The following is a 16,405-nucleotide window of genomic DNA, read 5'->3' on the forward strand; positions in this document are numbered from 1 at the left end:
AACTAAAGAGTTCTTTTACTAACATTTAATGCACACTAAATCTATATGGCCTATAAATATAAAATAAGATATGCAGCTTTTAGTATGCACTAAGCTTTGGTAATAGGGCCCTTAATTTATCCCCTCCCCCTCTTTTGCAAAACTGTGCAAGAGATTTTTAACGCCAGCTGGCCGGCAAGCTGAATGCTCTGCATTTCTCCAACAGTCATTGAATTCCTATGAGCGTCAGAGCAGCGCAGAGAATTCAGCGCATTGGCCAGCCTAAAAACCTTTTGCGCAGTTTTATATAAGGGGGCGTTAGTCTTCCTTTTCAAACACTAGTGCAAATGGCTTTCTACTTTTTGGGTAACAAAAACAGAATTTTTTAACATGCTTAAAAGCGGATTTAGGAATTCAAAATACAATTTCTACACATATTGAAGAGTTGAGACCTTCTATTGCCAAATTTAGGGCCCCTTTTCAGAAAGCCATGGTAGTAGAGAATGACACGGGGACACATTTTTCCCTGTCCCCGTGGGAACTCATTTTCCTGTCCCGGTGAATTCTTTTCCTGCCCCTGCTGCATTCCTGCAAACTCTATGCTCATCTGCACAAGCCTCAAACACTTTAAAATCATTAGTGTCTGAGGCTTGTGCAGTTAAGACAGAGCTTACAACAGGGGTGCCCACATTTTTTTGGCTTGCGAGCTACTTTTAAAATGACCAAGTCAAAATGATCTACCAACAATAAAATTATAAAAAACGCAAAGCACACTGTATGCAGAGGAAATGTTAATTATCATTTATATTCGGGGTTTTTTCAAAGAGATCAAAGCAGATGACTTTAAAATATGCAACGTCACCTCAGTAACAACTATACAAAAATAGACAAATATACCCCCTCCCTTTTTACTAAACCATGATAGCGGTTTTTAACACAGGGAGCTGCGCTGAATGCCCCGCGCTGCTCTCGAAGCTCATAGGCTCCCTGCGCTAAAATCCACTATTGCAGTTTAGTAAAAGGGGGTCATAGTGCAAAATATAGACAGCAGATATAAATTCTCAAAACGGACACATTTTGATCACTAAATTGAAAATAAAATCATTTTTTCTACCTTTGTTGTCTGGGGATTTCATGAATCTCTGGTTGCACTTTCTTCTTCTGACTGTCAAACTTTTTCTTCCTCTCTCCCTGCCTGCCCCCTGCCACACTCCATTCCCTCCCCCAACTTTTTCTTCCTCTGTCCCTGCCCCCTCCCCTTTCTTTCTTTCTCTCTCCCTGCCCCCTTTCTTTCTTTCTCTCTGTCTTTTTTGTCTCCCTGTCCCCCTTTCTTTCTCTTTGTCTTTCTTTCTGTCTCCCTGTCTTTCTTTCTCTCTGTCCTTTCTTTCTCCCCAAGCCGCCACCGCCGCAGTCCTCTGGGAACAGGCCCCCAAGCTGCTGTGGCTGCCGAGTTCTCCCTGTTCCTTAACAATGTAACAGGCCAGCAGCCTTCTTCCCGATGTCAATTCTGACGTCGGAGAGGAAGTTCCAGGCCAGCCAGGCAGTGATTGGCTGGCCCGGAACTTCCTCTCCGACATCAGAATTGATGTCGGAAGAAGGCTGGGGTGCTCGGCGCTTCTGCAGTCTGGCCTGTTACAGCATCAGGGAATGGGGAGAACGCAAAGGCAGCGCGAGTATCACGGAGCCCTGGATGGGCTCCGCGATCGACTTGCGTTGCCTTTGCGATCTACTGGTCAATCGCGATCGACCTTTTGGGCACCCTTGGCTTACAGGAATGGAGCAGAGACAGCGACAAAACTCACAAGGACAGGTCAGGGAAATTGAGTTCCTGCGTGGACGGAGACAAATTTGTTCCCGTGTCATTCTCTAAATGGTAGCTTGTCTCCCGTGGCAAATATACTGAAGTCCATAGGAATTGAATGGGTTCGGTGCATTTGCTACTGCAGACTTGTAAATGGGGTTCTTAGAGTATTCAAATTTTTTAAAAAATCAGCAAAATACTGAAATATAACTTGGAATCTTATGAAAAACTAAGAAGAAAATATTAATCAGTGCAAGAAAAGTGACTTGTGCTTAAAAATTATTGAAGGATAGATGTGAAGAGTAATTTATTTATTTATTGATATATTCCACTGAGAGGCAGTGTATCAAATATCTAATAGATGTGCACTGAGAGTCAATAAGGGAAAATTATGTCCTACCTGTTAATTTTCTTTCCTTTAGTCATAGCATATGAATCCAGAGACTAGTGAGATTACGTCCACCAATCAGCAAGGGGAAAAAGAGAGCACTGAATTGACCTCGAGTATATCTTGGATGCACATCCTCCTGGCCAATCAGTATAGGTCTTCTCAAAGCAATTGAAATAAATCATATAAATCACATCAACCGCATTAAACATATGAGACATAAACTAAACTAAACCTTAAGTTTGTATACCGCATCATCTCCATAAAGATAGAGCTCGGCACGGTTTACAGGTAATTCAATAAATGAGGGAAGGACATAATAAACTAGAGATTATGAAGAGGATAGCTAGCTTTACATTATATATAGATAGCTTTACGTTTTGGAGAAAAGCCAGGTTTTCAGATGCTTTCGGAATAATTGGGATGAGCCTAGGTTCTGCAGGGAGGTTATTCCAAAGCTCAGTGAATTTGAAGAAAAGAGATTTCCCTAATTTACCTGCATACATGACACCTTTTAACGAGGGGAAAGATAGTTTGAGTATGTGGACGGATCTGGTAGTGTCAGGTCTCGAAGAATTGCAGGATAGAAAGATTAGGGGAGGAAGAATGCCATGTAGGATCTTGAAAATTAGGCAGGTACATTTAAAATGAATCCTAAAAATCACCGGAAGCCAGTGAAGTTTTGACAGAATCGGGGAAACATGATTGAATTTGCTTTTTGCGAAGATCAACCTAACCACAGTGTTCTGGATCCGCTGAAGTCTTTGAAGATTTTTCTTGGTTAGACTTGGATAGATGGAATTACAATAGTCTAGTCTAGAAAGAATGATTGATTGTACAAAGACAGCAAAATGTTGTTGGCGAAAGCAGGATCTCACTTTCCTCAACATGTGAAGACTAAAAATACATTTTTTTACCAGAGTTGAGATGATCATTAAAGGAAAGTGTAGAGTCAATAATGATACCCAAAACTTTGCTTGAGAATTCGATCTGCAATGTGGGACCAGTGGAAGGCCGACTCCTGTGGCTCAGGCATCGGTGGAGAAAGATTCCTGAGGAGTAGGCCTCAGTTGAGCTGCGGGATATGAGCTGTTCGGTACCTACCTTGGGGGGAGGGGGGGGGCATCACCTGGGCTCCCAGGTCCCCTGAATCATTGATACATAAAAATCAAGACTGCAACTTCAGTCTAAAGGCAAGCCCAAACTGCTCCTGAGAGCGACAAACCTCGCACCAGGGTGGGGCTCTGGATTCATCTGCTGTGACTAAAGGAAAGAAAATTATCGGGTAAGGACATAATTTTACCTTCCTTGTCATAAACAGCAGATGAATCCAGAGACTAGTGGGATGTACAAAAGCAGTCCAAACATAGGGAGGGAAATAAACAAGTGAACTGAAAATCTGCCCTGCAGCACATGTCTAAGGAGATACGACACCCAGAGAGTACGTATCCTATGAACATACAGAGGGTAACCCCTCTAGCCTACGTGAGCAGGAGCAATCCTTGCCTAAGAGCACCATGCTGTGGAAAACCCCAGCTACAGTATCCCTCCACGAATAGTATGAGCGCAAGGCAGTCTGCTAATGCGATTACCAGGCTTCAAATAACCTGTGAATGCAACCAGCATGTCTGTCAATGGTCCTCGGCTGATGCCAAACCCCATGAGCCTTGTCGTAAACCAGACCTACTTCCCTCGGAAGGTTCTAGGGCAGCCAGCCTGGACTTGTGACAAATGAAGATTCCTCCTCTGACTGAAGCCCTCTCAAATACCAAGTCCCTAGGAGGCCACACTGTTGACCCCAGTCAAGAATAATGCCAGAGGAGAGGCAAGGCATCCCCTTGTAACCAGACACTACTCCGTAGCCAGCCATGAAGTAACAAGAGCCTATCCCAGCATTCCAAGGAGAAACAGTAACAGCCTCAGACAGCTTATTCATCCGCCAGTCCATTCCTTCCCATGAATGAACCCAGAAGGAGTGGAAAGAATAACTCGGAGCAATAGTGAGAGCTATCAACTAGCCCGCAATCAGCCTAGCCTTAGCTTAACTGCCATCCAGCTGGGACCAAACATGGTACACCTGGCCGCAAGCGAAATGGCTCCCCAGCCAAGGCCATCCCACCTTCCGTGTGGCAGCAACTAGGGTTGGCCGGTTAGTGGTGGTAAAAGCAGTACTGCCAGAAGTGGCGTCCCTACTCTGAGAGTAGAAATACTGTCAGCGGCATCAATGTCACCTGCAACTGCAGCGACCCCTGATCCGCGGCGGGAGGGTAGGGCCTCCGACTGCCCGCTGCTGCCTGACCTGGCTGTAAACTCATGGGCGTCTGCTACTACAGCTGAAGCAGCTTCCTAAGTGGGAAAGGAGTAAAAATACTCCCCCTACCGGTGCTTTCCTGAAGAGAAAAGCGTCCCCTGTAACTCCATGCCCATAGCCCAAGTGAGCTTGTAGAACTGAAGTATCCCAGTCCTTCATGGGAAGAGGGGAAAAGGGGATCTGGGAGCCCAGGTGATGCCCCCCCCCCCAAGGTAGGCATCGAACAACTCATATCCCGCAGCTCAACTGAGGCCTACTCCTCAGGAATCTTTCTCCACCGATGCCTGAGCCACAGGAGTCGGCCTTCCACTGCAGCCTGAGCCCCAGGAATTGGCCTTTCACTGTGGCCTGAGCCACAGGAATCTCTCATCTGAGGTCCATGTCACAGGAGCCTCTCTCATCTGATGCCTGTGCCCAAGGAGAACTTCTCAACTGAAGTCCATGTCACAGGAGCCTCTCTCATCTGAGGCCTGTGTCCCAGGAATATGTCTTGCCCTGAGGCCTGAGCCCCAGGAATCTTCCTTCCACTGAGGCCTGAGCCCATGGAATATCACTCAGCTGAGGCCTGAGCCACAGGAAAATTGCTGAACTGAGGACCAAGCCCACGAAATTGCCACATTGAGGTCCCAGGAACATTTCCCACCTGAGGCCTAAAGCCCCCGAAATTGTCACATCTGAGGCCCCAGGAATATTTCATACCTGAGGCCTAAAGCCCCAAGAACATTCCCCACCTTAGGCCTAAAGCCCCAGGAACATGCACAGGAACATTTCTCAACTGAGGCCTAAGCCACAGGAACATTTCTCTCTACTGAGACCTAAGCCACAGGAACATTTCTCAACTGAGGCCTAAGTCACAGGAACATTTCTCTTTACTGAGGCCTAAGCCACAGGAACATGCACAGGAACATTTCTCAACTGAGGCCTAAGTCACAGGAACATTTCTCTTTACTGAGGCCTAAGCCACAGGAACATTTCTCAATTGAGGCTTAAGCCACAGGTACATGCACAGGAACATTTCTCAATTGAGGCTTAAGCCACAGGAACATGTCTCTCTACTGAGGCCTAAGCCACAGGAACCTGCACAGGAACATTTCTCAACTGAAGCTTAAGCCACTGGAACATGTCTCTCTACTGAGGCCTAAGCCACAGGAACATTTCTCTCTACTGAGGCCTAAGCCACAGGAACATTTCTCAACAGGCCTAAGCCACAGGAACATTTCTCTTTAATGAGGCCTAAGCCACAGGAACATTTCTCAACTGAGGCCTAACCCACAGGAACATGTCTGTTTACTGAGGCCAAAGCCAAGTACTCACGTGCTGCTACACTACCGGAAGGCAAAGGGAGAGGTGTTAGTGCTGCAGCGCACAGGGAACTGTGCCGGCACCCGTGGTATGGCTTTTCTTTTTATGGGAAAGGACCCTCCGACCACATCAGCTTCTTCTTCTCTCCACTGGCTGGGAGGGTGGGGAAGGGACCTGGGTGGGCCCAGGTGTTGCCCCAAAGTTGGCTCAATATGGCCAACACCCCTAAGCTCTATTGAAGCCGCAGCAACAGGAGCAAATAGCATTCCGTCCTCAGGAGCCGAAACCAGGAACCAGAACGATAGCAGCCATCTTTCAGATCTAGGAAACTGATGCTGGTAGCTGCAGCCAAGTCTGGCTTAAATCCACTGCAGAATCCAGGAACTGTAAGAAACCCATCCTCAACCTGCTGGAGATAGAGTATACTGATTAGCCAGGAGGATGCACATCCAAGATATACCTGAGGTCAATTCAGTGTGCTCTATCTCCCCCTGCTGGTTGGTGGACGTAATCCCACTAGTCTCTGGATTCATCTGCTGCTGATGACAAGGAATATGTTTTGTTGCATGACAGTAAGTTCCTTTACGTGCTTATATATAAATCCTTTGGAAGAATGATATCTTCAACAAAGTTTTGAATTTCTTTGCAGAAGGTTCAGAGTGTAATGCATTAGGAAGGTGATTCCAGAACGTGGGGGGGTCAATCATCGAAAAGCAAGAGAACAGGAGGAATCCAGCCTTATAGTAAATATGGAATAACCACTAAATTGGTACTGGAAGAATGAAGGGAATGTGACAGAAAATAAGGTACTAATACTAATAATAAGCTTTGCAAGTTAGTAGCAAAATTTTGAATTGAATTTGCAGGGAATCTTTGACCAGTCCTGTGCAGGGAGTACAGGAGTTGCATGATCATGTTTTTTTACCTCATAAATCAGTATCGCTGTCTTATTTTGTGTTGGTTGTAACCTTCAAATGGAGCACGGGGACAATCTGCCAGTAGTGAATTAATAACATAGAAACTCATTTTATACTAATAATACAGTGGAACCTTGGTTTACGAGCATAATTCGTTCCAGAAGCATGCTCGTAAATCAAGTTACTCATATATCAAAGCGAGTTTCCCCATAGGAATGAATGGAAACTTGCTTTGATTCGTTCCACCAAACCCCTCCCACCCGAGGCTACTGGCGCTGCTCCATCACCCCCTGCTAACCTAACCGGCATCGCATCCCCTGAACCGGCATCGCACCCCTGTGCTGAAAGCGGCATCTGCATGCCCTTCCTCTCAAACACGCTCCTTACCCCTTCTGCTGGTTGTGAGAGTGAAAGCAAGCTCCCGCCTCTTGCCTGGGCCAGGCCTTGAGCATCTGCACATGCTCAAGGCCTTCTGGCTCTCGAGAGAACGAGAATCTACCTAATGTACCTGGGGCAATGGGGGGAATAAGTGACTTGCCCAGGGTCACAAGGAGCAGCGTGGGTTTGAACCCACAACTCCAGGGTGCTGAGGCTGTAGCTTTAACCACTGCGCCTTCGTCTTTTGAGACGAGCATGGCATTCAGCAGCAGCTCTTCGAGCTGCTGATGCTGACACCTTAAGCATGCTCGTTTCTCACTTGTGAACTGAGCACGAGCAGGGTGCTGGTGCCATCACTGGTGGCTCAAAGCGATACTGCTAAGATACCATTATGAACAAGTGGTTTTTCATGGGATAATTCTGAAAGTAAAAATCCACTGCAAGTTTGCAGATTGGTCATATATTCATATTCTTATGTGAATGGTATGGCAACTACACGGTTCTCACATGTGTCTTTTTCAATTATTGCTGGTCTTCTCCATGGTGTTCTTCCATGAACACAAAACATAAATGTTTTTCATCATCATTCTCCTGACATTATTCCACAAAATGTTTGAGTCTTGCAATTCCACCTCTGGTCTTTCTTTTATGCCCAGTATAACTGGATCTTTATCACTTCGCTTTACATTTATAGCCATTTTTTGATTTGAATGTGCTGCCATCTTAATTTCTCTCCATCATGTGATCTTCCTGTGATCTGTATATTGTGAATGATATCTGTTTTGCCTTTATTTTTGCAGCCACTTCTTAGGAGAGTGATATCGTTTTTCTTTTCCTCTTGTTTTTATTTATTTTCATTACATAAAGATTGGTTGCCCTTTTTGGTTTAATCTGTTTTTTCCACTTTTCTCCTCCCATCCTTTCTGCTCTCTGTTTTCCTGAAGTTTGTGTGAAATCAAAGACTTTGGCCCTGATTCTGTATAGGATGCCCGGGAAAGGTGTCCTTTACAGAATCGGGCCTACACTAACCCCGATTCTGTAACCGGCGTCCATATTACAGATGCCGGTTAGAGAATCGGGTTAGAGTAGACGCGGCCGCTACACTTATTGCGGCAAGGGATAAGTATAGCGGCCACCTGTCCAATCGCCGGCAGGAGGGTTCCCAACCTCTCCTGCCGGAACGCCGCCCACCCACCCCGAAACTCTTGATCGCTGGCAGGAGGGTGCCCAATCCCTCCTGCCAGAAAGCCAGACCCCCTCCAGAACTCCCATGCTAACGACCCCTCCGATGACCCCCCTAACCTCCCCTCCCTAACTAACCTCTAAATTGTTGGCCAGTCGGCCGGGTCTTGCTGCCTACAAGCCTGAGCCAATCACACCTTAGGGTTAGTGGGGATGGGCGGACCCGCTATGCCTAAGGCCTGATTGGTCCAGGCTTCTAGAGCCTGGGCCAATCAGGCCTTAGACTTAGCGGGGATGGGCCCGCCTCATTTCGACGAGGCGGGCCTGCCAGCTGGACGGCAACAAGACCCATCCGTCCGGCCAACAATTTAGAGGTTAGTTGGGGGGGAGATTAGGGGGTTCATTGTGGAGGGAGGGTCGTTAGGATGGGGGGTCCGGAGAGGGGTCCAGCTTTCCGGCACGAGGGGTTGGGCACCCTCCTGCTGGCGATTGGGAGTTTGGGGGGTGTTCCGGCAGGAAGGGTTCGGCACCCTCCTGCTGGCAATCAAGAGTTTCGGGGGGAGGGGGCGGCGTTCCGGCAGGAGGGGTTGGACACCCTCCTGCTGGTGATAAGACGGGTGGCCGCTCTACTTATTGTGGCAGGGTCTACTTATAATGTAGGCCAGCATTTTGCGGCCTGCCTGGGGAGCATTTTTTTAAAAAAGGTGCATCCCGATTGGCTGATTAGACAGCTGTAGGACGCCTTCAGCTGTCTAAAATCGGGACGCACTTTGCAGAATCAGGGCCTTTGAGTTTGGTTTGACTGAGCCTTAGCTTGTATATCAAACCATACCATGTGATGATCACTTCTGTCCAAGCAGGTGCTCATGCAGACATTAGACTCACTTTCTATATTAATGAGTACTACATTCATTGTTGACTTTACCCTAGTGAGCTCTTCCACCATTTGCCTGGGCAAAACCCTTTGTAAGGTGTCCATGATATTTCTGTTTCTCTCCAGATTGCAGATGAGATACTTCCATTGCATACCTACCAACCTTTGTTTTCTGTATTTTTCTAAATAAATTATAGCCAGGAATGGTGACATCCCGTTCATGAGACTGATTGGGCTATGTCTCAATAATGTTCATTTCCACCATTAGGGCTTGTAGATCAGGAATTTTAGACTGTATTTGTGCTGATAGCCTTCCAGCACATTTTGGATGGCTTGCTTGTATTTTGTATGGGTTTATTCTGTTATCCATTTTTTCTAGCAAGTTAAGATACTTCCTTTTGTTTTTGCTACTATTGTAATACTTTTCCTCTGCTGGGGTTGACATCCTGTACTTTTCTTCTATCTTCCACCACTTTTTGGTTAATATTGCTTTCTGTTATGTCCCTTCCGGATTCCATACTCTAGGTCAGGAGTGTCAAACTCAAACACATAAGGGGCCGAAATCTAAAACACAGGCTAACTGCCTCTTTTACAAAGCCACGCAGCAACGACCCCGAAGCCCTTTAAATCTCTATGGGCTTTGGGGCCATTAGCGCAGCATAGCTGCTAGCGCGGCTTTGTAAAAGAGGCTGTAAGTTGCAGGCTTAATTTTTTTATTAAGATACTTAGTCTTAGCAGAAGTATAGATCCTTCCTCACCCTGAGACACCATTCCAGTGATCCACCTGGTTAGTTTCACCTCATAGATGTTACCATACTTAATCCCAACTTTATTCAAATAGTCATTCTAGGCGTAGGCAGTGGAATGTGTTTTTGTTTGGAGGAGCCTGAAAGCTCCGCCCCAGACCCCACCCCCATAATAATACTAATTTTAATACCAATTTTCCATTCATTTTTCATATATGCACACAATAAAATCGTATTAACAACACATAATGGTTAACCACAAAATTAAACTGCACAAAACACACTGTATGCTTCTCAACATTCATTCCTACCAGAACACAGATAACCCCTATGCAAATATGGGATCACAAACTCTAAGTACTAATATAAACAAACGAAACCCTAAGATGCAAAACTCTGCATGCAGTACAACCCCAGAGAAATAGAAACAAATGCATTTCTTCCTAAACAGTGCAAAATATAAACAGCAGATGTAAATTCTCAAAACTGACACAATTCAATTACTAAATTGAAAATAAAATCATTTCTCCTACCTTTGTTGTCTGGTGATTTTATTTTTCTAACCATCTTCTCCCAGTATCTGGCTGCACTTCTGTATGTGCTCTAAACTCTGTTTCCAGGACCTTCTTATCCATTTGATATTTTTCTCTCCTTCACTTTCTGCCCTACATCCATCTTTAGCATTAGCTATTCTCCCTCTTCCCCATGTATCCATGTATACTATCTCTCTTTCCCTCCTACTCCACACACCTATGTCCAAGGATTTTCTTTTTCTCTTCCCTCACCCACCGGCAGCATCTCTCTTTCTCTCCCTGCTTAACCCCTGGCCTGTGCAGCCTCTGTCCTTCCCAACCCCCTCCCAGCATGTGCAACATCTGTCCTTCTTGCTTTCCCAACCCCCCTCCCCCCACAGCCCGTGCAGCATGTCCTTCCCTCATTCCCAACCCCAGCCCTCCCCTCTCAGCTGGATCCTACGGTATGACCTGTCCCCAGTTCCCGACTCCCCCACCTACCACCTCCCCGCTGCTGAAATTTAAAATCTTTGGGCAGCCAACAGCACAATGAAGCCAGCCTCCTGCCGTCAACCTGTCCCGGAAGTGTTCTTTCTGAAACACATCCTCTTCCCGCGTAGGCAGGATGCTGCAGAAAGAACACTTCGGGGACAGGATGACGATGGGAGGCTGGTTTTGTTGTGCCGTTGGTTACCCGAAGATTTTATATTTCAGCGGCGGGGAGGTGGTAGGTGGGGGAGTCAGGACTCAAAGAGGTTCCTGGAGAGGGTTTCACTACAGCCTAGTGTTAGGCGCACATCACCACAGACCGCATAAAATGGCCATGCGGGCCAAATTTGGCCTGCGGACCTTGTGTTTGACACATGTGCTCTAGGTGTTCAATCTCTTCCCGCAGTCTGGGAGTTGCAGAAATCCAAACACTTTTCTGTGTATGTGCTCCTCCTATCTTAGAGAGAAAGTTAGAGCCCCCTACAGTTTTCAGTTTCTGCAAGCAATTCGTGCAGAAGTATTTTGAACTGTTCTGCAACTTTTTCTTATTTTTTCGCTTAAACTTAGTTTTTCTTGGTGGCTTCAGCGCCATGAGACCCCATGTGGTGTCCTCTGCAGGAGGAAAAGATGTTGTCTTGCGGAGACAGACTGCTGCTTCACAGAAAAACTTCAGTGAACCTGTGGAGCCAGCCGGCATTGTGTCACCCTTCTTAGACTCGGGGTCCATTCCCTTGGGAGCTCGCTTGTCCTCTGACCCTGTCAGTTGTCCTCTGACCCTGTCAGGGGTTTAAGCACAGGTTATACGCATCCTGAGTAAAGACCCTCTGGGTTTCAAGGCGAGGCTGCATTTCCCACCCCAGGTCATTGTCAGCCCATCCTTACATTGCTAGCTGTCAGCATTTTCTGTTGGCCTAACCAATGTCAGCAGAGGCCTATGGGAGATTATATCATTCACATCTGATCTTGGGGGATGTCAACGCAGATGGACCATCAGCCTCAGATTGCCTAAATTACATTTAATTATATCAGTGCTTAAAAGTAGCAAAAGACCTTGGCACATCCCTGAGGTTCTAAAGATGTACTAATGTCTGGTGCTTAAGATGGACAGTAGCCCCAGCTGCATGATTGATCAGAAGCCATTGTCAGAGTGATACTGGAAATTAACTAACTCTAGTCTATGAGGGACAGTTTTTCCCTCTTCTTTTCCAGTCTCTCAAACCCCACACATCTTATTTACCATTGTTTCAAACAGTTTACAAAAAAATAGGGGGTACTTAACAACAATAGATTCTATTTTTAACACAGTAAATGACGGCAGATAAAGACCTGAGTGGTCCATCAAGTCTGCCCAACCATACATTCTCCATAAATTATTTAGTTTAAATGGTCTTTTTACTTAAATATTTCTGGGCCAGAAACCCAGAGCCCTGCCCAGTAGTGTGCTTATGTTTCATCTACTGGAGTCTCCATCAAAGCTCACTCCACCCCATTTAACCATCCCCAGTCTGTCCTCAACTGAATGTTCATATATGGGACACAGGCTGTGCAAGCTTGCCCAGTACTGGCCTTAGTTCCGTCAATGTATACACATTATTTTCTGATTAGAGATCCTCTGTGTTCATCCCACGCTTGTTTGAACTCTGTCACTGTTTTCTTCTCCACCTCCCCCCCTCGGGAGCGCATTCCACTCAACCCCCACCCTCTCTGTAAAGAAGAATTTTGTAACATTACTCTTGAATCTACCATCCCTCAACCTCAAATTATGCCCTCTGGTTTTACCATTTTCCTTTCTCTGTTATAGATTTTGTTCTACATTAATGCCTTTCAAGTATTTGAACATCTGAACCATATCTCCCCTGTCCCTCCTTTCCGCTAGGGCAGCGGTGGCCACACTTTGGCTTGCGAGTTACTTTTAAAATGACCAAGTCAAAATGATCTACCAACAATAAAATTTTAAAAAGCACACTGTACACAGAGAAAATGTTAATTATCATTTACATTTGGGGTTTTTTTTTCAAAGAGGTCAAGGCAGATGACTATAAAATATGCAATGTCACCTCAGTAACTATACAAAAATAGACAAATATACCCCCTCCCCTTTTACTAAACTTCGATAGTGGTTTTTAGCACAGGGAGCTGTGCTGAATGCCCTGCGCTGCTCCAGACGCTCATAGGCTCCCTGCGCTAAAAAAAAACGCTATCGCGGTTTAGTAAAAGGGGGCTATAGTGCAAAATATAGACAGCAGATACATTTGGACACATTTTGATCACTAAATTTAAAATAAAATCGTTTTTCCTACCTTTGCTGTCTGGTGATTTTATGAGTCTGTGGTTGCACTTCCTTCTGACTGTAAATCCAATATTTATTTCTTTTTGCCTCCTGCATGCTTCCTCTCCTCCAGACCTCATTCCATTCCCCAACCAACATCTCTCTCTCTCTCTCTCTGTCTCTGTCCCCTCCATTAGAACAAGCCTCAAACTTATAAATGTAAGAGGTTAAAATCCTTAATCTCTCTCTCTGGACCCATTTACCTTCGCTCTTTCTCTCTGGACCCTGGTTTACTCTCTCTCTCTCTCTCTCTATTTTCTCTGGATATAGCCTCTCACCTACCCAGACACACTTTAATGCAGGTAGACTGTCCTCTCTCTCTCACACACACACACACAAGCAGTTTCTAAATCCACTGTATTTGTAAAGCTTATTTCTTTTTTTAAAAAAAACTGCAACAATGACTGTACAAAGCTTATCTCTATCTCCTTCTGTACATTTGTAACCCAGCATATGCTTGCGTCTTTCTAAACAGTGCCTTTCTGCAATATTAAGCCTATTTCTGCACTATATATTCCTTAGCAAAGCAGCAGATGAATCCAGAGACTAGTGGGTATAGCTCACATCGACCAGCAGGTGGAGATAGAGAACTGATTAACAGTTGGCCTTAAAGCCTGGTGTTCCTCCTGTTGATTCAGTTTTGCTCTATCTCCCAGCAGGAATTGAGCTAGCTCTCTAGCTCCTGGATTCTGGCTGGTGCCGGATAAATTGGTGTTCTTTTGGATTCCTCTGTTGAGACTAGCTCTCTTCAGTAGGACAGGGGTGACTGGCTGAGCGGTGCCGGCTTTGGGAGTTACACCTGGGCCCTCCCAGGTCCCTTCTCCACCCTCCCCTCCGATTGATTGAGGGGTTTCTTTAGACGCTGCAGGAGTTCTTTCTTCATTCAGACCGGTGCTGGATCTCAAAGGGGTCAACAGATTTCTCAGTGTTCGCCATTTCTGGATGGAGACGGTTCGCTCGGTTATTGCGGCTGTAAGACCGGGAGAGTTCCTCACATCCCTAGATCTCAAAGAGGCGTACCTCCATATCCCGATCTGGCCGCTGCATCAGCGGTATCTGCGGTTTGCGATTCTCGGCCAGCATTATCAATTTCGGGCAATGCCCTTTGGCCTGGCAACGGCTCCCCGCACCTTTTCCAAAGTAATGGTGGTTGTAGCAGCTTTTCTACGCAAGGAAGGGATTCGGGTACACCCTTACTTAGACGACTGGTTGATCCGCGCCTCGTCCAGACAGGAAAGTTTGTCGGTAACTCAGAGAGTAATCTCTCTCCTTCAGTCGTTGGGGTGGATCGTCAACTTTCCCAAGAGTTTTCTGTCCCCGTCGCAGTCTTTGGTGCATCTGGGGGTCAGGTTCGACACTTCTCTGGGGAAAGTGTTTCTACCCCGAGACCGGGGAGAGAAATTGCAGGCTCAGATTCGCCTACTTCTCGGGTCGCCCAGACCTCGGGTTTGGGATTATGTACAGGTTCTGGGCTCAATGGTGGCGACTCTGGCGGTGGTCCCCTGGGCTCGGTGCCACATGAGGCCCTTACAACAGTCTCTACTCTCTCGTTGGTCCCCAGCATCTCTGGACTACAATGTGCGTCTCCAATGGAGTCCTCGGGCGGCTCGCAGTATGCAGTGGTGGCTACACGAGTTGCATCTTTGGCGGGGCATGCCGTTGGCTACGCCGGACTGGGTGGTGGTGACAACGGATGCCAGTCTGCTGGGCTGGGGGGCCCAGTGCCTGCAGGCTTCAGTGCAGGGGGTGTGGTCCTGGGAGGAGGCCCAGTGGTCCATCAATTTGCTGGAGTTAAAGGCGATCAGACTGGCGCTGCGGGCTTTTCAGTCCCTGATTCGGGACAGGCCGACCAGGATCTTTTCGGACAGTGTCACGGCGGTGGCATATATCAATCGTCAGGGGGGCACCCGGAGTCCGCTGTTGGCCGAAGAGGCAAGGAGACTGTTTCGGTGGGCAGAGGTGCATGTTCCGCTTCTGTCGGCGGCACACATTGCAGGTCACGAAAACGTGCAAGCGGATTTCCTCAGCAGAAATCTTCTAGATCCAGGCGAATGGGAGTTGTCTGCTCGAGCTTTCGACCTGCTAGTCCGTCGTTGGGGGCTGCCAGAGATGGATCTCATGGCCTCATCCCGCAATGCGAAGTTGCCTCGGTTCTTCAGCAGATGCAAGGAGAGGGGCTCGGAGGGGGTGGACGCGTTAGCTCTCCCATGGCCTCCAAATTCCCTTCTGTATGTGTTCCCGCCTTGGCCCATGATAGGTCGGGTGTTACAACGCATCTCTCTCTTTCAGGGCAGAGTGATCCTGGTGGCTCCGGATTGGCCGCATCGGCCGTGGTACGCGGATCTGATTCAGCTTTCAGTAGGAGATCGGGTAACGTTCCAGGTAACTCCGGACTTGCTAACTCAGGGTCCAATCTCGATGGAAGATCCAGCCCGCTTTGGTCTTACGGCCTGGCTATTGAGTGGTCGAGGCTGAGAAAGAAAGACTATTCGGAACAGGTTATTGCCACGCTACTTCAAGCTAAGAAAATTTCGACTTCTGCCTCCTATGCGAGAGTCTGGAAAATTTTTGATTCATGGTGCGGACGGCAGGGGATTGCGCCCTTCCAGGTATCTCTGCCGGCCATTCTTGCTTTTCTGCAGGAGGGCGTAGCGAAAGGGTTAGCCTATAACTCTTTAAAGGTTCAGGTGGCGGCCATTTCCTGTTACAGGGGCCGGGTGTCTCGCTCGGCGCTCGCTTCACAGCCGGACGTCGTCCGTTTCCTCAAGGGGGTTCACCATATCCGCCCTCCGGTAAAGCGAATTTGTCCAACATGGAATCTTAAACTCGTCCTTGGGAAGTTGCAGGGGGCACCTTTTGAGCCTCTGTCGGCGGCAACATTGAAGGATGTCACGTTGAAAACAGTGTTTTTGGTGGCGATGGCTTCGGCAAGGCGAGTGTCGGAACTGCAGGCACTTTCTTGCAGGGAACCCTTTTTACGTTTTTCGGAAACTGGGGTGTCGGTGCGAACGGTGCCGTCCTTCCTGCCTAAGGTTATTTCTTCATTCCATGTGAACCAGAGTTTGTTCCTGCCATCCTTCCGGAAGGAGGATTGGGGAAAACGATTTTCGTCCTTGCGTCTACTGGATGTACGTTGAATGATTCTCCATTATTTGAGGGTGACGAACGATTTTCGTCGGTCGGACCATCTCTTCGTG

The 16,405-nt window shown here is 47.1% G+C and overlaps 1 protein-coding gene across 6 annotated transcripts in view; it reads left to right on the forward strand.

The window, feature by feature from the left end:
* RB1CC1 (RB1 inducible coiled-coil 1) overlaps positions 1-16,405 on the forward strand; it is a 325,791-nt gene that overhangs the window by 11,318 nt on the left and 298,068 nt on the right. For all 6 annotated transcript variants that reach the window (XM_033933671.1, XM_033933675.1, XM_033933676.1 and 3 more), the window contains exon 2: positions 6,431-6,587. The gene's annotated coding sequence lies outside the window, so the exon portion shown is untranslated. The remainder of the gene's footprint in view (positions 1-6,430; positions 6,588-16,405) is intronic.

This window comes from Geotrypetes seraphini, chromosome 2 (genome assembly GCF_902459505.1).
Source record: "Geotrypetes seraphini chromosome 2, aGeoSer1.1, whole genome shotgun sequence".
In the NCBI taxonomy this organism is placed as follows: Eukaryota; Metazoa; Chordata; class Amphibia; order Gymnophiona; family Dermophiidae; genus Geotrypetes; species Geotrypetes seraphini.